Genomic DNA, 19,906 nt, shown 5'->3' with positions numbered 1-19,906 from the left:
TCACATATTAGAAGTAAAGAGAAAGGCCAGGAAAATAAAATGCCCTGTTTTTGTCTAACCTCCGTTTATTTAATCAGTTAGCTAAAGTAGTGCAGAAGTTTTGGGAAAGATGGTCCCAGCATCGTGGGGGTCAAAAGCAAAACATGGACCATAGTAATTTAACACCAAATGCTCGTTTTTAGGAATAAATATAATTCTGCATTTTATTCTTCCCCCTTCGCACACCTCAGTGGAACGCGGAAGCTGTCGAGGCCCTAATAAAATTCCACGACCCGCCGTCCGGAGCACAGAGCTCCGCCGTCTGACAGTGACTGAGGAAAGAAACCATGTGAACCAAACGTGCCGGCCGGGGCCCTGGCTCCTGGGTCCCGCCCTCAGGGCATTTCCTAGTCTCCCTTCCCCGCAGACGCTAATCCCCTCCACCAGGGCCGTAGGGCAAAGCTCAGATTAGGAGCTGCTCGGAACAGGAACGTGGAGGTGACCCCCCTCCCCAGAGGTCTCCTTCAGCACGTCACCTGCCTCCTCCCTTTGTGCCAGGCTGTTTAGCAGGTGCCCCGATCTGTGGTTCAGGGCTGCGGGGTGAATTCGGGGAACCAGAGGCATTTCCTCTTCCCACACCGGGAGCACCACCGGCTTGGGCTTGGTTTCACATGGCCCGGGACTGAGGATCTGCGCCTGGAGAGCAGTAGTCGGGGTGCGCGGGCACGTACCGCAGGACGCGCGACTGGGGCCTGTGTCAGGGGACAGCCACGTCTGAGAAGGACAGCGGGGGCAGGGGGACTGTCTCCTCTAGTGGCAGAATAAAGTTTGAACCGTGGCGGAAGGAAGAGCAGAACTGGGCGCTGGCCGAGGGAGGAGGACTGTGTTATTTCGCGGGATTCCCTCCTCTCCGCTTTGCGCGTTCGGAAATGTCCTGGAAGTAAGGTGCGGAGGCCAGAAGGCTGCGGAAGGAGGAAGGCCTCGCCCTCCTACCCCCTTCTCAAGGCTGTGGCCCTGTTTCCGAGAGGACTCTGGGCCAGGGGGGCTCGGCTCTGCCGAGAGAGGGAGCTCCCACCCCCTCCTTTCTCGGACAAGAGACGTTGGGTTCCCAGTGAACTGGTCCCTGTGACGGTCCAGAGTCGGAAGCAAGCCACGGGGTGCGGCTGTGTCTACCTCCCGAGCAAGGCTGTCAAATTGCATTGCGGGGGAGTGGGGTGGGGGGTACTGTACCCCAGCAGGGCGCGGAATGAGCGCTGGAAATGAACCCATGGGGACCGAAGGTTTCACAGAGCTGTATTTCAACTGCAGACCAAAGAGGAAGGATTGAGAACTGCTTAAGTGAAGTATGAGCGTTTTAAGTCCCAAACATAAAATAGAAGTTACAACAAAAAAAGCAATAATAAAATAATAGATATTAATAGGTAAAAGCGAGTTGCAATGGTTTTAAAGATGCTCTCATCAGTAAATAACCAGGAAACAAAACAATTTTCTATTTTGAAACGCCCAGACGTGACCCGCATAGCAACAGGGCATCCGATGGGAGGCATTTTCCTTAACCTCCTCTCCACCGCAGAAGCGCTCCCTGTAAGCTAGGAGTAGGAAACCCCATCAATTTAGGAATAAAAAACAAAACAAAACAAAACAAAAAACTTGTAGCGCCCAACCAAGGATCGACTCACGTTCCTGCCCTTTTTGCTTAAAATCCGTGCCTCCAGGAAGTGGCACAAATCATTCTTGGCACCACTTGGGGCGACTGCACACCTGGGTCCAGAGGTGGAGAATCCGTGCCTAGGTTCGAGCAGTTTCCAAACCGGACTCCTACCTGTTTGGGGGTCCTTGGAAGCCTGAATCCTTACCTTTGACCACGTAGCACCCCTTTTGCCCTACCATCAAAGGCAAAATGAGTACTTTTCTTCACCCTGTAAGCTAGGACTTACCAAGGGCAACCCTGAGCCCATCGGGCCCCCAGGGACCCCTCTCAGGTCCGAGCGTCCCAATTTCACCTTTGTTGGTGGCGCTCACAGCAGCCTTCCTCAGGCAACTTAACAGTGGGCGCCGATGAGGAGGAGCCCCACATTTGTCCTGGAGAGTCAAAATAGCGAGCTTTTGGCGCTTGGCAGGCCCTGGCACCCCAGGCCACTATCCCAGTTCTGGCACGTCTCCACCAGGGTAGCGGCGACAGGGCCGGTTTCCCTGTTGACAATATTCCGCAACCTGGCGTTACTATTAAAAAGGTCTCCTTCTTCTCAAATTGTTCATGTTCAGGACCTTTTCCGAGTAAGATTTAGAAAAGTCTGAACTCAAAGAGTTGGCCCCTAGACCTCTGAGAACTTGGCCAACGAGTGGCCACCATCTCCCTCCTCACACACCCCCCCCAACACTCCATAGCGGCTGCTTGTGAGGGTGTAAAGACTCAAAGGCCGGGTGACACCCTCCTACCCAATTCCCGGGGCGTCTTCGGACCGCTCCTCTGAGAATCGGAACGATCACCTTTCCCAAACAGTTTATTTGGAAAATTTGCCAAAAAATAAAAAAAAATCTGGAGTTCGAGAGAATTGGTGACCTGCAGCCTTGGAGTCGGTGTCGCAAGCTCAGGGTTCCCAAGGCCTGGCAAGTTCTGGGGCCCGGCTGGGTCGGCGACCGGTGGCCCCCAGCCCGCAACCGCGTAGGAGCTCTGCTCAAGGATGGTGCTGGATCTTTCTCCCGGATCCCGGCTGTTACATTCCTATTTTTTTGGCGCGGGGGGGGGGGGGCTGGAGTTATAGATTTTATGTTTGAAGCAGTTTAGAAAATAAATCTGCAATTATTTAAGCCATTCCATATATTTTTTTAAAAGGACCTGAAAAGCCTCGTTCTCTTTTTTTCTCCTGTCTTTTTCCTATTTTCTTTTTTCTCAAACTGCAACATTTTAGCGCTTGGGTGAAGAGTAGGGAAGAGGGAGGAAGACCAGCCCTGAGACTGAGGAGTGGGACCCAATGTCTGCAAGTGAATTTTTCACAACCTATTTTAGCCTCAATGTCTCATTCCACCTTAACGACGACCACCACGAGGGTGATCATCTGAGCGGTAACAAAAGTCTATTTTGCTGGTCCTCCTTGCATTTGGGGGAAATCTTGGGAATCAAACCGCATGAACTTGGATTCCTGTCCTGAAACTTTTGAAGGAGGCAGGAGGGTACCGAATGCCTCGCTCAGCTTTTGGGGATGGCCCCTTGGGAACCTCTGTGAACTGTCTCAGAAACCCAGAAAGCATTTCACCCCCATCGTGGCGCTGCTTCCCGCACTGACCCTCCAACTTGGTCCCGTTCCATTTCCTCCGCGTGCTTTTTTCAGTCCATCCCTGGAGTTCCGGGCGGAGCGGAACTCCTCTGCGCGGTTCAAAGACGCGCCGGGGGAGACTGAGCTTTGGGCTGAGCCTCGGGGTAGACGAGGACAGCAGAGCTTGGGAGGGAGCGGAGGATCAACACTCCTGCGCGCTCGGGCACCAGGGTCGAGAGGAGGGTGGGGCGGGTGTCCTGCGCAGGCGAGGTCCTGAAGATCGGTGTTCTACCCGCCGCTGCTGACGTGGCCGAGTGATAATCTCCCCTTGGCCTCAGTTTCCCTACTTGTTTCAGAAGAACTTTAAGGAGTCTTATACTTTTCAAAGTGATTCTTCATACCGCCCGTTATCTCTTGGACGCTCGCACCGTCCAAAACATGGGAAATGTCTCTCTCTCTCTCTCTCTCTCTCTCTCGTTAATTTAAAAGAACCACAAAACTACGAGGAAGACAGAATTTACCTGCTCATCTACTTCTTTTGATGGGGAAAAAAATGTATTTTTTAACTTAATTTTTATCTGTTGATTTTTTAAAAAGGAGATCTGGAAAGTATTTGGCTTATGAGTTAAGTAATTCAGTTAGCATTTATTTCATGATTTTAAAGCACAGGGGATTGAGCTAAAGGCTTTATATATTTTTCTCTCATGAAGTCTCCCAGCAACCATGTAAGATAGCTTTGCTTCTCTCTCTCCCTTCCTGTCCTTCCAGTTTGAAAACTGCAGTGCAGACAGCTGCGGGACTTTCACAAAGGTACACAGCTCGCACGTGGCAGACACAGAGTTCGAGCACCTCTCCTGGACCCTAGGTAGAAGCTCTTAGGAAAGGTCACCAAGGTTTTCAGGTGAGGCCATGTTTCTCCAGCACTCCCCAGTATGCTTCAACCTGTGGTTCTTGGTTGTCCATTAAAAGGGAAAGCTGTGGCTAAAAAGCAGTGGAAGCAGTGGATAGCTGAGATGGCTTGCCTTCCAGTAAAGACAGCTAGAAACAGACTGGCATCCTACCCCGCTGCATCAGTGCTCTTCACAGGCAGAGCCAGACCTTGTGAGAGTTCATTCTGGCATCCTGGGTCTCTTCTTGGTCATTTCCACAGACGTTTGCAAGAAACCCAAACATTTTGCCATTTTCCTCGATGGTTTAATTTTAGAATTTGAGGTTAGAATTGTCGAAGATGTATTGGAATGATATAGAGAGGGAAAAATAAGTACCAGGAATAAAGTTTATAAAGGAGGTAGTCAGTCCCACAAAGTTTGATGTAATAATGGCAACACATAGAGGAGCTTAAATGATAGCTCAATAAAATTTCATGCTTTTTTTTGGGAAAAAAGTTACTTTTAATTTTATTTGTTCTGATAGAGAACGTCTTTGTATTCAGAGATTTTTTGGTATTTAATATATCTGTATTTTTATATATCTCATTTAAGACAAATGAGATAAAATTATGAAGAGATTCACTCTCTGTTCATTATGACATGTGATAAAGGAAATTTAAAAATTTTTAAATAAATGTGTCAAAATATGCATGCAGAGTATTCATTTGCAGGTGATTATGTACTTATTTGAATAAAGTCACTTCCTACAATATATTTGGATTCTTTTTCTTTTCCTCCTCTTCCTCCTTTTTTTTTCTCCTTTTCCATCTCTTTTTCATCCTTTTTTTCTCCTCCTCCTTCTCTTCTCCGCTTCTTCTCCTCCGCATCTTCCCACCCCTGTTGTCCTTAGAATAGATTTCTGAGACACATGAGAAAATGAGCTGCTTTATTTTTCCTTCCAATGGCATTTTTGAAAAGAAAAAAAGAAATATTATCTTCTGATATGCCCACTTGAATACCATTCCTCATCATTGCAAGTATTTAGGACAGTATGTGGAATTCCAAAGAAGGTCTCCTATGGTCCCTGTTTTTTAAGATGTTGCTTTACAGTCACAATGGATTTACTGTTAGGGTAACATTAAATTAAAATAGTTGCTACCATAATATTAAAAATTAACATTTCAAAGCTACTGTCATGATGTGTTCAGTACTGCAACCATTTTAAAAATTAAGGGTAAAGCACAATGTCTAGTAAGACACACGTGGGCACAATCATAACGTTTGTGCACAGGGATGATGCAATGTGTCCTAGCTCTAGGAAAAAATGTTCCTCTGCTTGTTGTCTCCCACGTCGTATTGAAGTAAGGAAACATTTGTACTTTCATGTAAAATACTCTAGAACCACAATTTAGGAGCCTAAAATAACTTTGTCTTCACGTGTTGAGCTTCCCTGTTTTTCTCCTTCATCCACCAAACTTAGCTCTCCTTTCTTCTAGTCTTTGAGAGTCCTGCTTTTTGTCTTCCAAGGCAATGATTAGATCACGTGGTAAAATGAATTCATGCTCATGTATTGATGATTAGCAATGTGTTAATGTCCAAATCAGTTCCTTCATGCTTCCTAGTTCAGATGTAAATTCTAATAAGTGTGTTTGGAGGGAATATGCCTGCTTTTTCTTTTCTAACTTCAAGTCATGGCTGCATAATCACACCACAGAGACCTACTCTTTAAATTCTGGCCAGTCTTTATGCTTAAACTCATCATTGTAAATATGAAGAAAGCCCAACAGGGAAAGAACATACCTCTCTGGGATCTAAGACTGCTGAGTGAAAAATGGCAAAGACAGAATTAGGATTTAGAAACTGGTTTAGAAGATCCATTTCTAACTCCTACTCATTAATTTTTAAAGAGCATTCAGTGACGATTCAAATGATGGGGCTTGTGTTAGAAACTAGACTTCTCCTATATGAAAACCATGTTCACCTTTCTGTCCCTAGAGCATGTTCCTCACGCCCTTTGTAGTTGCTGGTTTCTGCCCTGGAACCTGGCCCCCAGAAATTAACACGGCTCTATCTTTCTCATTGCTTCTTCAGGAAGCATCTCCAGGACAAATCCACCACCGCACCAGTCTTTCTCTGCCATCTTCTCTTCTCAAATAGAACCTGTAACATTCTGCACAAAAATATGTTCTGTATTTGTTTATACTTTTTTTGGTCTGCTTTCCATTCCTAGGATACGGACTCGAAGAGGTCAGAGATTTTGCCCCCCTTACTCACCACATGACAGGTACTCAGTAAATAGTAAGTAATTATGAAATACGTTTACCTGTAATATGGTTCATGTTTCTGATGTCTCTATCATTACCCACCTTTCATGAACACCTACCAAAAAAGTGCCTGTTCTGCTTTGCTTATCGAAAAACACAAGGAATTTTCTCACCAGAAACTGAAATGGAGTGGGGGAAAGGCAGAGTCCAGTCTAGAAATTAAAACAGAGGAGTAGCTCCTTGGAAAGGATGCTCGTTATGTAGGCCATGCCTCCAGAAGCAATTTTTTAGAGGCTAGCCATTACATGTATGGATTATAGAAAATACCAAGAATATATTATCCATTAAATACTTGCATTCATTTGTCCATTAATTGAGTAGATATCCCTAGAATGGCTCTCTGGTTGGTGCTCTGCATACAAAGACAATGGACATGGTTCCTTCCTGATGGGTTAGAACAGCATGGCAATAGTCACCATTCTTTTTAGGCAAAACTGAGAAGTCAAGGAACACTAACTGCATGACATCTAGTCTTTTCTCCATTTGCTTTCACTTCTCTCACCTTCTTCAGGCACCCTTTGTATCTGGCTCTCCTTGTTCTTCAATCATTTGTAGAAAAGTATCTGATAAACTTTCATACTAAGGTGTAAAAGATTTACATTAGCTATCTCCTAGAGATATTTACATTGTATCTACTTAGAAAGTTAAAAAAAAAAAACTCTCTAATCACAAACTTTCTAAACTGGAAAGGAGAGAGAATTATTTTTAAAGCCAGTGTCCTTGAAATCTTGCTACCTAGGATACTACTGCTTACTTTGCTTATTTGTAAACTTTGAGAACTTAACATTGAACAAAGGAGTTTTTCTGTAAGCTCTAACAGGTAAGACTGCATGGATATTTCTAAAGCCAAGTAAAACCTTCCTCAAAACTTTTAACATTTGGGGCAAGGATATTTTTAGTATGAGATGTTGTAAAAAGTTGCTTCTGGGGAGACCTGGGTGACTCAATGGGTTAAGCCTCTGCCTTCGGCTCAGGTCATGATCTCAGGGTCCTCAGATGAGCCCTGCACCACAACTGGCACATCTGGCTCTCTGCTTAGCAGGGAGCCTGCTTCCTCCTCTCTCTACCTGCCTCTCTGCCTACTTGTGATCTCTCTCTCCCTCTGTCAAATAAATAAATAAAATCTTAAAAGAAAAAAAAAGTTGCTTCTGCTAGGGGACCCTGGGTAGCTCAGTTGGTTGAGTGACCTACTCCTGATTTCGGCTCAGGTCATATCTTAGGATCGTGGGATCAAGCCCCTGTTAGGCTCCATGCTCAGTGTGGCATCTGCTTGAGATTCTCTCTCCCCCTCTGCTCCTCCATAACCCCCAAATGAATAAGCGAATCATTGGGGGAAAAAAGTTGCTTCTGTTGAAACAAACCCACTGCAAAAACAGACAAAGAAAGAGAAATGTTGTTTAAATGTTTCTGTACCTTGAGCAAAGATATATTATGGAGAGTTAATAGCTAATTTTTACTAAATTAATTTGTGAACATGCAATTAAAATATCACAGAGACCCTTCACTGAGGAAAATAAGAGATTTGGAAATACCACCCAAATATATTTAAAATGATAACTTTGAGCCCTGTCTTAGTCGCTTTAGGTTGATATAACAAAGTCTCATAGATAAGGTGGCCTTATTGCTATAGGGCAGAAGAGGCAAAAGATGTCTCTGGGGTCTCTTTCATATGGTGCTAACTTCCTTCATAAGAGCTCTGCCTTATGACCTCTTTACCTCCTAAAGGCCCACCTCCAAATCCCATCACATTGAGGATTAGGTTTCAAGGTAGGAATTTTGGGGGTGGGGGTGGGCACTCAAAGATTAAGACGATTAAGATGATAGCAGGCCTATTCCCCTTTTCTTTTTCTTTCTTTCTTTCTTTTTTTTTTTTTTTTTAAGGATTTTGTTTATTTATTTGAACAGACAAAGATCACAAGTAGGCAGAGAGGCAGGTAGAGAGAGAGGAGAAAGCAGGCTCCCCGGTGAGCAGAGAGGCCGATGCGGGAGGAGGGGGGGCCTCAATCTTAGGACCCTGAGATCATGACCTGAGCTGAAGGCAGAGGCTTTAACCCACTGAGCCACCCAGGTGCTCCTCCCCTTTTCTTTAAATAATAGCTCTCTTCCTATCAGGATGATATCCTGACACCTCTCATTTGGGAAGATTGGTGATAGTAACTTCTCTGTTCCATTAATGTCTTTGTCAGTCTTAAAATAGTGGCTGTAACAGCACGCCTGATACATTTTATTTTTCAGAACATGAGTTTGCAGAGAAACAGAACGAAAACTTCTTTCTGAGAAGACCAAACAGATTATTCCTTTGTATGTTTCCTTCAAAAGGCTTACATGTGATATACACAAAACCTTTTAAGTGTCTGGAAACTTGGGGGTTACAAGCTCTTTGTTTGATTCAGACTTTGAAGACCAGCAAGATGAACAAAGCAGAGTGGGCGGGGGCTGGAGAGGGAGAGAGAGAAAGACGTTCGGGCCTCAGCAGGTGGGACGGAGCAGTCGGGGGCAATTGAAAAAATTGTTTGTGAGGGATAGGTAATTCTGCGGGGGGGGGGGGGGCTATTTAGTTGCAGCCCTGTCCCCTTGGCCCGACCAGAAAACTAGTTAGTGACAACAGCAGGGCCTGTCTTAAGCCTAGGAACTTGAATTATTCATCAGTCAAACGTAAATTACCATTTAGAGGCAGGTGACACACATGTTTTCTCGAACAATTATTATCACTAATCATCATTTTCCACAGTAATTTGTGTGCTCTCATTATTAGCCCTTGATTTCTATGTAAATCCCTTTCATAAAACTGCCACAAGATGGAAGTTTTTTTTATTGGCTCTCTTTACCTCTTGATATGTTTCTTGGCATTTTTGCACTCCTCATCTGGCACTTGATGGTTGGGTTTTCAGATTCGGCTGACTGTTGACATGCCCCAATAAAACATTCTCTCGTTGAGCATATTGCGTTTGTGGGGAGGCCGCTTTCTTTCACCTTCTGCCGTATTGTACCCATATTTTTTTATATAAATTGTCCAAACATTGACTCTCACATTTTCCCCTTTTTGATTTTCATTGTGCACCATATTTGACACTTTAACTACTTTTACTAGTTGTCCATGCCTTGTCACAAAGACCGAAACTGACACAGGCTTTGCCTAAACACTTGCCTGGAATCAGTACGTTTGCCATACGGATTTCCCCTTCAGATCCTGTAAAGCATCTTGGATATTTTCCTGTTTCTCTTTTATTACAATTCTATGGGTTCTGGGATTAAACTACTTGCAAAGTTTGTAACATTTATTTCAAATGTCCTTGATTCAATTTTCAAACGAACTTCAGAAAGAGCTCTTGGAATTAGCTAGTTCATGGCAGCACGGGTCCCTGTCTGACTCATGAGGGAACCATGGAGAGCTGTTTATAATTCTTCGGGCTTATAAAACTCCACCCTGATCTACTGTAATAGCTAAAATGCTTACCTTTAGAATGAACCTCATTATACTTCGATAAGGGGAGGGGCAGCCACCCCAGAAAGGATTCTCAGCTTTTACAGCTTGAGGGTGACAGACTCAGACCATCTCAGTCACATTCTGGCTTTCGGGTTTACCAGCTGGGGCACTTCGTTGCGATTTACCTAGCCTCCCTGTACTTCCTTGTTTCGTACCTGCAGAAGATGTTCACCGATTGGGCCTATCTCACAGTCCTCACTGAGGCTTCAGTGAGTTAACACATGTAAAGCACTTAGCGTCTGGCATAAAATAAGCACTTATATAGTGTCAGCGGTGATTATAACAGTAATAATAGTTTTATTATTATGGTGGCATGAATTTGCTTCTTGCAGCATTAGAGGGAAATGGATACACATGTATAGGGTTCCCCCCCACCACCAGCCAGAAGTTGGGTAAGAATGGCCTAAAGCACAGCATTTCCTAAGGCATCAGGACAGATCTCCAAGAGAAAGTGCTGGGTGGCTTCAACACCATGACATCACTGCCCCCAAGGGCTTTGTGCCTGACGGGTGACAAGTGATTAGGACAAATGTTTTGCCCAAGCTCCCCCATGAAGCGTTGCCTATTACAGATTTGGAGGAAAGGGAGGTTTAGTGAAGGGCTTAGTGAGTTTTACTAAAAGACATTTTGTGCCCTAATCAGTTATGTTATTCATTACTCTGTCCCAGGATCAATGCTGTAATTCCCCACTACGAATAGACACCTCCAATTGGCTTCCTACACTAAGGAAAAAAGAAAAAAATACTGTCCAGTTTCGGCTACCTTGAGGCGAGTCACACCAGGCTCTTGCCTGCTGCATTTTTTTAGTGCACAAATCCTGTATTTCAACTTACTGTTGAGTCTTGTCATTTTGGTCAGAAGCTGTAACGGCAGTCTCGTACATGGTCTTGAGGGTGTATTTGCATAAAATACAATTTCCTTCCACAAGGAAGAGAAGTAGCTGCAAGGTTAGTGATATTGAGAATGTAAAGTGAGGGTTTTAACTTCAAGACCTATCCAAACAGTGATCTGTGTCACCACACAATGTGTGTGCACACACACGCAGACTTCCGAGATACAGGCAGAGGCAAACACAGCATAACATTCCACATTGTTATGGAGCTTCCAGAAACGTGAAGCCTAGGGACTCAATATTACATCATTGTAAAACAGTGTCACAATATCCAGCCTGCCCCTCCCCCTTTTGACATTTCTGAAGAAGAAAAGGAGGCTCCTGCTGTTCACCCAGCCTGAACTGAACTAGAGGAACGAGTGTACATGAGGTGTGCCCAAAGGGATTCACAAAGCGGGGTTAGAATAACTTCTCTGCCTCCACTTGGCACCATTAGTTTTTTTCTACATAAAGTAAACACAGCAGAAAAACACGTCATCCCAGGAATGCAGTGTTTCGCAGACCCCTAAATCATCACCATCACAATTTATAAATTTTTTTAAAGATTTTATTTATTTATTTGACAAAGATCACAAGTAGGCAGAGAGACAGGCAGAGGGAGAGGAAGGGAAACAGGCTCCCTGCTGAACAGAGAGCCCGATGTGGGGCTCTATCTAAGGACCCTGGGATCATGACCTGAGCAGAAGGCAGAGGCTTAACCCACTGAGCCACCCAGGTACCCCTCACCATCACAATTTACAATTCCATTCTGGCCTGCTGAATTGAGAAAAAAACAAAAGCCAAAAAAACAAAAACAAAAACCCTGGAACTAACTCATTAGAAACGGTTCATAAATACAAAACCTAACGTAAGAAACAATAACAATATACGGCAGGTATTTTCCAAATCAGAGGCCTTTGTTTCTGGAAAAGCTTCTTTTCTTATGCAAAAGAAAAGAGCTTGTAGTATTTTGTACGCTATACAGCTTGGGGTTTGTAGTTTTTGTGTTTGTAGTTTTTGTGTTTCCTTGCTTGCTTCACTTAGTGGTACAATATATTTTATCTTCATCTAGAGATCCACTTTGATTATCTTGCTTATATTACAACCCATGTGTTACCACTCCTGCCACCACACAAACCACTTGGTTCAGCTGGCAGAGGACAGCGGTGCATCAGCCAAAATCTCCGGTTGGATTCCTGTCCATTAGGGACTGGTTGGCTTGGCTCTTTGCCACAGCACGTGATGAGATTTCTAACCCTTTAGGACATTCTAGTTTCAAAATACTTTGACAACAGGGTTTATATTTTAGAAAGACTATTTTATTTTCCAAAGCACCTAAAATACCAGGGTTCTGCACTCTGTATTTAATAACTATTTGCTTAGTGAAGGGAAAAACACAGAGAGCATCATAGCCATCTCTCAGTCATGTCCTTTGGCTATAAATGACCGAAAGACCATCCTTCCTTGCTCAGTCACCACTTCCTCCATAAAGAAAAAATACATGGTCAAAGTCTAAATGAATTGACCTACAATTACCTGAGGATCTGTAGAAGTTACATCAAACTCTTCATTACTGTGGCCCTATTTCCTGAATATATGTATTTTGTAATGGAAGAATAAGAAACGCACCAGCCCACTATTCAAAAATCCTTGTTGTTCACCATTGCAGGATGCTGATCTGTGGGGGAAAATGCAAATGAACACATGATGATGTATCATTGTTTTTTCCTCTTATTCTTATTTAATTTTCACATTTCTTTGGAGTAAGAGTACAAAATTATAAGCTATCTAGACTGTACCTGGTCTTTTAAGACTATTGAAGATTCTAACTTGCTTTGATTAATTTTTTTTAAGTCAACTTAAAGAGCTCTGACTTCTTTCTGATTATAAATGTAAGTTCTTGTTGGTATAGCAGACTTATATTACTAAATTAGCTAGAATTCTTTCAGACAAGTCATGTCTCCAGAGGGGCTTGTATAAAACAAGGTACAACATACAGAAAACTGGGCAGTGCCTGTGTCTCCCAGTCAGTAGAGCATGTAAATCTTGATCTTGGGGCTGTGAGTTCAAGTCCCACATTGGATATGGAGGTTACTTGAAAATAAAATCTAAAAAAAAAACAAAAAACAAAACAGGAGACTGGTTTTGTAAGTGAAATACAATTCCTCATACTGAAATGATTCAGGTCATGAGTAAAGTGTTAGTAAGGAGAAACATGTTTCTATGGAATTATTCATAATGAGAGGAGAAATCAGATCTCACAAAAATATATAGCCCTTCAATACTTATGTGTAATTAAGTTTATTTGGAAATCCTGCATAAACTAACTAGGAATGGGACATTACTAGCCACTCAAATTATAAGAAATTATACTAAGATAATGTATTTATAAAAATACAAGACTATAGGGGTTCCTGGGTGGCTCAGTTGGTTAAGTGTCACCCTTCAGCTCAGATCATGATCTCAGTGTCCTGGGATGGAGCCCAAGTCAGTCTCCCTGTTCAGTGGGGAAGCCTGCTTCTCCCTCTTCCTCTGCCCCTTGCTGCCGACCCCCGCCCCACTTGTGTTCTCTCTCTCAAATAAGTAAATAAAATCTTTAAAAAAAGAATATGAGACTATAAATATAATGAGAAAATGCGATGGCATTTCTCCCCCAAATTTTAACTTAATTATATTTTATTTCCATGCAAATAAAAATAAAAACTATTCTATCAGAAATCATTCATTTTGAGTATAAATTATGTTAGTATACTCTTCTTTGGTTGAGCTTAAGTTCTTATGTTTTAAGGAGTTGGTTAGAGCGAGAAAATATCATCTTTTTATTATTTGTTTATTTTATTTTATTTTTTTAAAGTAAGTTCTATGCCCAACTTGGGACTGGAACTCATGAACCCAATATCAAAAGTCCCCTGCTCTACCTGCTGAGCCATCCTGGTGTCCCTAACACCTACTTAAAATTTACTTTTTAGTTTTGAGTATAAGATATTTCAAATGTACAGAAAAATGCAAACAAAATAACAAAAATCCTTGTAACCACCATCCACATTTGAAAAATCTTTGCTTAATCTCTCTTCTCTCTCTCTCTTTTTTAAAGAATAGAAATACAGGGGCACCTGGGTGGCTAACTTGGCTAAGCATCTGACTCTTGATTTCACCTCAGGTCATGATCTAGGATCCCGGGATCAAGTCCCATACTGGGCTCCCTGCTCAGCAGGGAGCCATCTTCTTCCTCTTCCATTCCCTCTCCCCCTGTTCTCTCTCTCTCTCACACACACACACATACACACACTTTCTCTCTCTCTCAATTAATAAAGAAATCTTTTAAAAAAATACAAAATTGTAAATTAGCTGTACCTCCATCCACTAATTCCTCTTTGTCTTTCTTTCCAGAAGAAATCACTATCCAGAAGTTAGTATGTATTTCTTCTATTCATTATGAAAATCTTTGATTACATATTTGTATATTCAGAAATACGCTTTTCCCCCCAAAATTATGTTCTTAAGATCCTTCCATGCTGGTCCATGCAACTAACTGTCCATCAGTAGAGGGAATCAAGAATCATTCTTACAAGGCATGGTAGTGGGAGTCAAAATGAACAAACTCCATTTAAATGTTAATTATATTAATCATATTAAGTATCTTAAGCATATTAAGTATCTTAAACTAATTTAAGGAACTAAAAAGTTACAGAATACTTTGTGTTACTATTATCATTCATTTCCTAATTCAATAAATATTTGTCGACAGTTGATTCTATGTCAGGTACCTGTGTAGCAGCTTAGGATGTCACCATGAACAAAACAGATAAAACCCCATTTTGGCTAAGTTGCCATGTGGGGCATGTACCAGTTAGATCATCCTGTGGCTGCTGTCAGGGAAAGAAAGAAGTATCAGACCCAGTGATGGTCAGGGTGGAACTCTAAATTTCAAAATAGTATCGATACCCTCTCCAATTTTTCTGATCATTTCCCAGGAGTCAGCCAAAGGAAGATGAACCCTTCCTGTGGGCAGCTGCCGTCAGTGGCCAACCTGCCTGATGAATGTGTGGGGAGGTGAACCTGATGGAGTCTGGAATCCTTTTGGGTTGATTTTTGCAAAGGTTGTACAGGCCAAATGTTTGCGAGTGGTTAGGTACATGGAATATTCATTGAATACCGTGGACTTTGACGTATTGTTGAGTGATCTTAATTTTAAAAAGACATAATTAATTTACAGTCAGGATGCTTTATTTTTATTTATTTATTTATTTTTAAAAAAGATTTTATTTATTTGACAGACAGAGATCACAAGTAGGCAGAGAGAGGGGGAAGCAGGGTTCCCGCCGAGCAGAGAGCCCGATGCAGGACTGGATCCCAGAACCCTGGGATCATTACCCGAGCCGAAGGCAGAGGCTTTAACCCACTGAGCCACCCAGGCGCCCCAGTCAGGATGCTTTAATATCTAGTTCGTTACTCCTAGCGGCTGGTTCCACATAAGGAAAACATTCATTTACTATGTCCACTTGCTTTCCAGAAACTTTCAGCTCGTTTGGAAATATATTTATTTTTTACAAAGGTGCTGTGAATATGTATAACTCATAGTGCATTAAAAGAATCCAGTAAGTACTGAGCGCCTGATTGATCTGTATATATATATATATACATATATATATATAATCAAATACACATGCGTAGCATATATGCACATACACATATTTATATACACACATATACAATATATACACATATAACTATATATAAAAACTATAAATATATGTGCATATGAATATACAGTTATATGTGTAAGGAATTTTCAAATCCTGACATCTCTAAATATATATATTATTATTTCCATTTACAAATGAGAAAACCAGCTCAAAGATTTTAAGTCATTTTTTTATACAGCTCATGGTTGGCCAGGGAGGCAATTCAAACTCAGATTTGTTTTCTCCAAAGTTTATAATCTTTTGAACATATCATGCTACTGCTTTACCAATGTCCGCAATACTGTAAATGAGGCAAAAAAGATTTAAGGCACTTCTTCACACATAATAAATTACATCATTTTCCCAAGATAGCATTTATTATGTATTTATTATAATAAATAATATTTATTATGTAATAAAAACAGCACAAGACCAAGACTGGAGACTATTTTAATCTGTATGACAGTTTATAAAAACAGAAAGAGTGTTGGTGGTTTTGTGTGTCTGTGGGAGCCTTGCCTGTACCCCTTTTTTCCACATGCACTTTCACGTCCCCTCTTTCAGGACGGAGGAGCACCGAGAAATAATTCAGGAATCATTCTGATGTTACCCAGGAAAAATGGAGTCGTGAGCCAGTGACCCTATTACTTCCGTCCAAATATCTGCTTTGCGGAATGAGAGTTTCTTCGGCTCCTTCTGCTTGTCCTCCACCTTGGACAGGCTGCTTGGGGGTGCACAGTCCTTGCGGTGGTGCTGGACAAAAGGGGATGGGAAATAGTTTGTTCTCCTAGAGTTTATATTCTGAGACAGATATCCATGTTGACAAAATCAAGGCCTCTTTTCTGTTACTTCATTGTATCAATCTGATTCATGTTCCTGAGCTCTTTAAACTAATTCTTCATGTGTGTGGATGCGTGCAGTTGTGTGTGTGTAAATACTGCATGTTGATCCGTTGTACATCTGAGTTTGGTTAAATGCATAAAAAAATAGGCCTTAGTACCTTACGAAAAAAATTTTTTTAATGTTCATTTGATTTTAAGATTTTATTTATTATTTGACAGAGAGAGAGACAGCGAGAGAGTGAACACAAGCAGGGGGAGTGGAAGAGGGGAAGCAGGCTGCCCACTGAGCAGGAAGCTCGATCCCAGGACCTTGGGATCATGATCTGAGCTGAAGACAGACACTTAATGACCGAACCACCCAGGCGCCCTTTATGATAAATATTTAATGTTTTAAATGTTTAATTTTTAGGATCTTTTAAAAATATATATATATTTAAGATTTTACTTTTGAGTAATCTCTACACCCAACATGGGGCTCGAACTTAACTACTGTGAGATCAAAAGTCACATTCTCCAACAATGGAGCCAGCCAGGGGCCCCAAGGATTATTATTTTTTTTAATAAATAAGAGAAGAATGCAGTGTCCTTTCCACTATAACTTCAGAGTACTTAAGTAGATAAGTCTAGCACTTAATTTCGCTAAGTGCACCTCAAAATGCACCTGGGCCCTTTCTTTTTATTTGTGCTGACCTCTATTTAACCCTCAAGGGATGGGAAGATGGATGATAAATTTTATGGGGAAGTGGTTTAATATTACTGGTTGCATTGACTATCACTTTTGGTTCTATACATATTGCAGCTTCAAATAGTTTCCCCGGGGGAAAAACAAATGAATTCTCTTTTTGGACGGTCTAGAGACAGAAGATAAACATTCTAGCTTTCTTATACTCTTTTCTGAGGTTTAACGTTATATTGAACAAGATTTGGTAAGAATATGGTATAAGACTCTCCGTAGCAAAATACTAAGTCGTTTAATATTCTGGAATACATAATGCCTTTGTCTTTGAAGTAGTCCATTTATTTGATGTGTGTTGTTACATTACCTACCTCATCAGTTACAATGTAATCATACTAATCTACCTCAGACTGAACTAAAGCTTACCTTTCTTTACCCACAAATATTGTGAATCTTTGTGAATGGCCATTGTGGAGGGTATGCTCAAGGCACTTAAGAGAATAAATAATTTTCAGTCTCTCATCTTGATTTGAATTGAGGCTTGATGGAAGCATGCAGATTATTTGCGGAGAAGTAGGCCCCACTAGACCTGGACAGGAAGCACTGTGGAGTGAAGTCTCTTACAATCCATTCTTACATAATATCCTGAATTTAAGATTTCTCTTCATATGAGGATATCTTAATGCTTTTTAAAAATATGTATATTTTTTTAAGACTTTACTTATTTATTTTGACAGAGAGAGAGATCACAAGTAGGCAGAGAGGCAGGCAGAGAGAAAGGGGGAAGCAGGCTCCCCGCTGAGCAGAGAGCCCAACTCGGGGCTTGATCCCAGGACCCTGAGATCACGACCTGAGCCGAAGGCAGACGCTTAACGCACTAAGCCACCCAGGCGCCCCACAAATAATATTTTTTGTGGGGCGCCTGGGTGGCTCAGTCGGTTAAGCAGCTGCCTTTGGCTTAGGTCATGATCCCAGAGTCCTGGGATCTGGGATTGAAGAGTCTGCTTCTCCCTCTGCCCGCTGCTCCCCTTGCCTGTGGTTTCCCTTTCTTTGTCCAAAAACAACAACAACAACAACAAAACAAAAAACCCACCCATTTCCCCCCCTTTATTTGTTGTGAGAAGAGAGAGATCCTGAGCAAGGGGGAAGGGCAGAGGGAGAAGGAGAAGCAGACTCCTTGCTGAGCAGAGAGCCTGACACAAGGCTCCATCCCAGGACCCTCAGATCATGACCCGAGCCGAAGGCAGATGCTTAACACACTGAGCCATCCAGGGGCCCCCACATAAAAACTTTTTAAAAGGTGAGATAAAATTTACCAAATAGAGTGCACATCTTTTTTTTTTTTTTTCCTATACAGATCTTATGTATGCCATTAGATGCATTTTGACAAAGTACCCCAATCAAGATAAAGAATATTTCTATCACCCCAGAAATTTTGTTGTGCCCCTTCCAGTCAATTTCCACCTTGCACAGTCTACCACTGTTCTGATTTCTGTGGATGTAGATGAGTTCTTTCTATTCTCAGGCTGCAGTACAAATAAAATTACACAACACGCTCTCTTCTGTGCTCGACATAATCCTTGCACACATTTTAAGGAGTAAGGTTTTGATAACTATGAATACGATGAACACCAATGTTGCTTATATTATTTTTTAAAAAAATTTTTAAAAGATTTTATTTATTTATTTGACACAGAGAGAAAGATCACAATAGGTAGAGAGGCAGGCAGAGAGAAAGGGGAAGCAGACTCCCTGCTGAGCAGAGATCCCGATGCGGGGCTTGGTCCCAGGACCCCGGGATCATGACCTGACCTGAAGGCAGAGGCTTTCACCCACTGAGCCACTCAGGCACCCCTGTTGCTTATATTCTTGTTTATCTAACTAGCCATATGTAATTTTCTATATGCAGACGTTCAGTGTAATCTGTTTCCTATTTCTTGGTTCTGTATTTCACAGTAACTTTCTCTTCTATTCCTAGGTCTCATAAAACACGTTGTTAAAGGCAGGAAGAAAACTGGGTTTTATTAAGGTAGGTGAACTTTCAAGGGCTGTTGTATATGTTCTCACATGGTTGTCAGTATCTTTAAAGAGAATCCTGGAGAGGATGCACTGTGTGGAAAAAGTAAACCATTTTTTCTGAATCCTTTCTTAATAATTGAACTCAGAGGACTCAGAGTTAGGACATCACTCACTGAGAGTTTAGGAGGAGAGGTAGCAGGAAGTGTTATCCTTTTTTGTCAGTAGAACTCTGAAATAGAGAACATGTTTTTTGACTTGGCTGAGCCATTTCTTTAACCTGTTTTAATGGTAGAATTTTGTGCATGCAAAGAATGTAAACCAGGATAGTAAATCCAGAGAACAAGAAGGTAGGGAATTGTGGAAAAGTTGTATTGTTTTGACCTTTCCACATTTTACTTGGAAATTTAGCTGACGAATTAGAAACTACCCCCAAAATGATATACTCTCCATGCTATTTCAGCTCGTTGTTATGGACACCGAAGTTGGTTAGGATAGCATGTTTTCTGCATCCTAGTACTACAGCTGGGTTGTTTACATGTGGGAGCAGCTTACAATGACAATGAACAAGGCAGCTGTCAGTTCGACAGAAATCTAGCCTAGGTGTCTAGATTTTTCATTGTGAAAATTAGATGGCTCAGTAGGATATACAGAGTTTGATTAGGCAGAGTAAATGAAATATTATGGAATGAATTAAAATAAAGGTAGGCAATGACTCAGAAAATGGCAGAGAAAATCCGAGTATTGTTAGAAGAGGATATTTGTGGTTTCACTATGGGAAACTGCTTGCTTTAGTAAGGCTTTTTGCTTACTTGCTTACTGTGGTCAATAGAAGCAAAGTCCTCATCTGAAGGTTTTGTTCCTGTCCTCTAGCTGAAGACGACTGTTGCAGAATCCTAA

At 41.8% G+C, this 19,906-nt stretch overlaps 1 long non-coding RNA gene across 1 annotated transcript; it reads left to right on the top strand.

Moving 5' to 3' along the window:
* The first annotated feature begins 4,010 nt into the window (after positions 1 to 4,010).
* LOC106006523 lies at positions 4,011 to 19,021 on the top strand. Its single transcript, XR_001180618.2, has 3 exons — positions 4,011 to 4,137; positions 6,336 to 6,403; positions 18,969 to 19,021. It is a non-coding gene; the product is annotated as an uncharacterized LOC106006523 (long non-coding RNA).
* The last annotated feature ends 885 nt before the right edge of the window (positions 19,022 to 19,906 follow it).

Source organism: Mustela putorius, unplaced genomic scaffold, assembly GCF_011764305.1.
Source record: "Mustela putorius furo isolate JIRA1106 unplaced genomic scaffold, ASM1176430v1.1 tig00537350_pilon_pilon_pilon, whole genome shotgun sequence".
NCBI lineage: Eukaryota > Metazoa > Chordata > Mammalia > Carnivora > Mustelidae > Mustela > Mustela putorius.
This window is presented reverse-complemented; position numbering and strand designations above follow the sequence as displayed.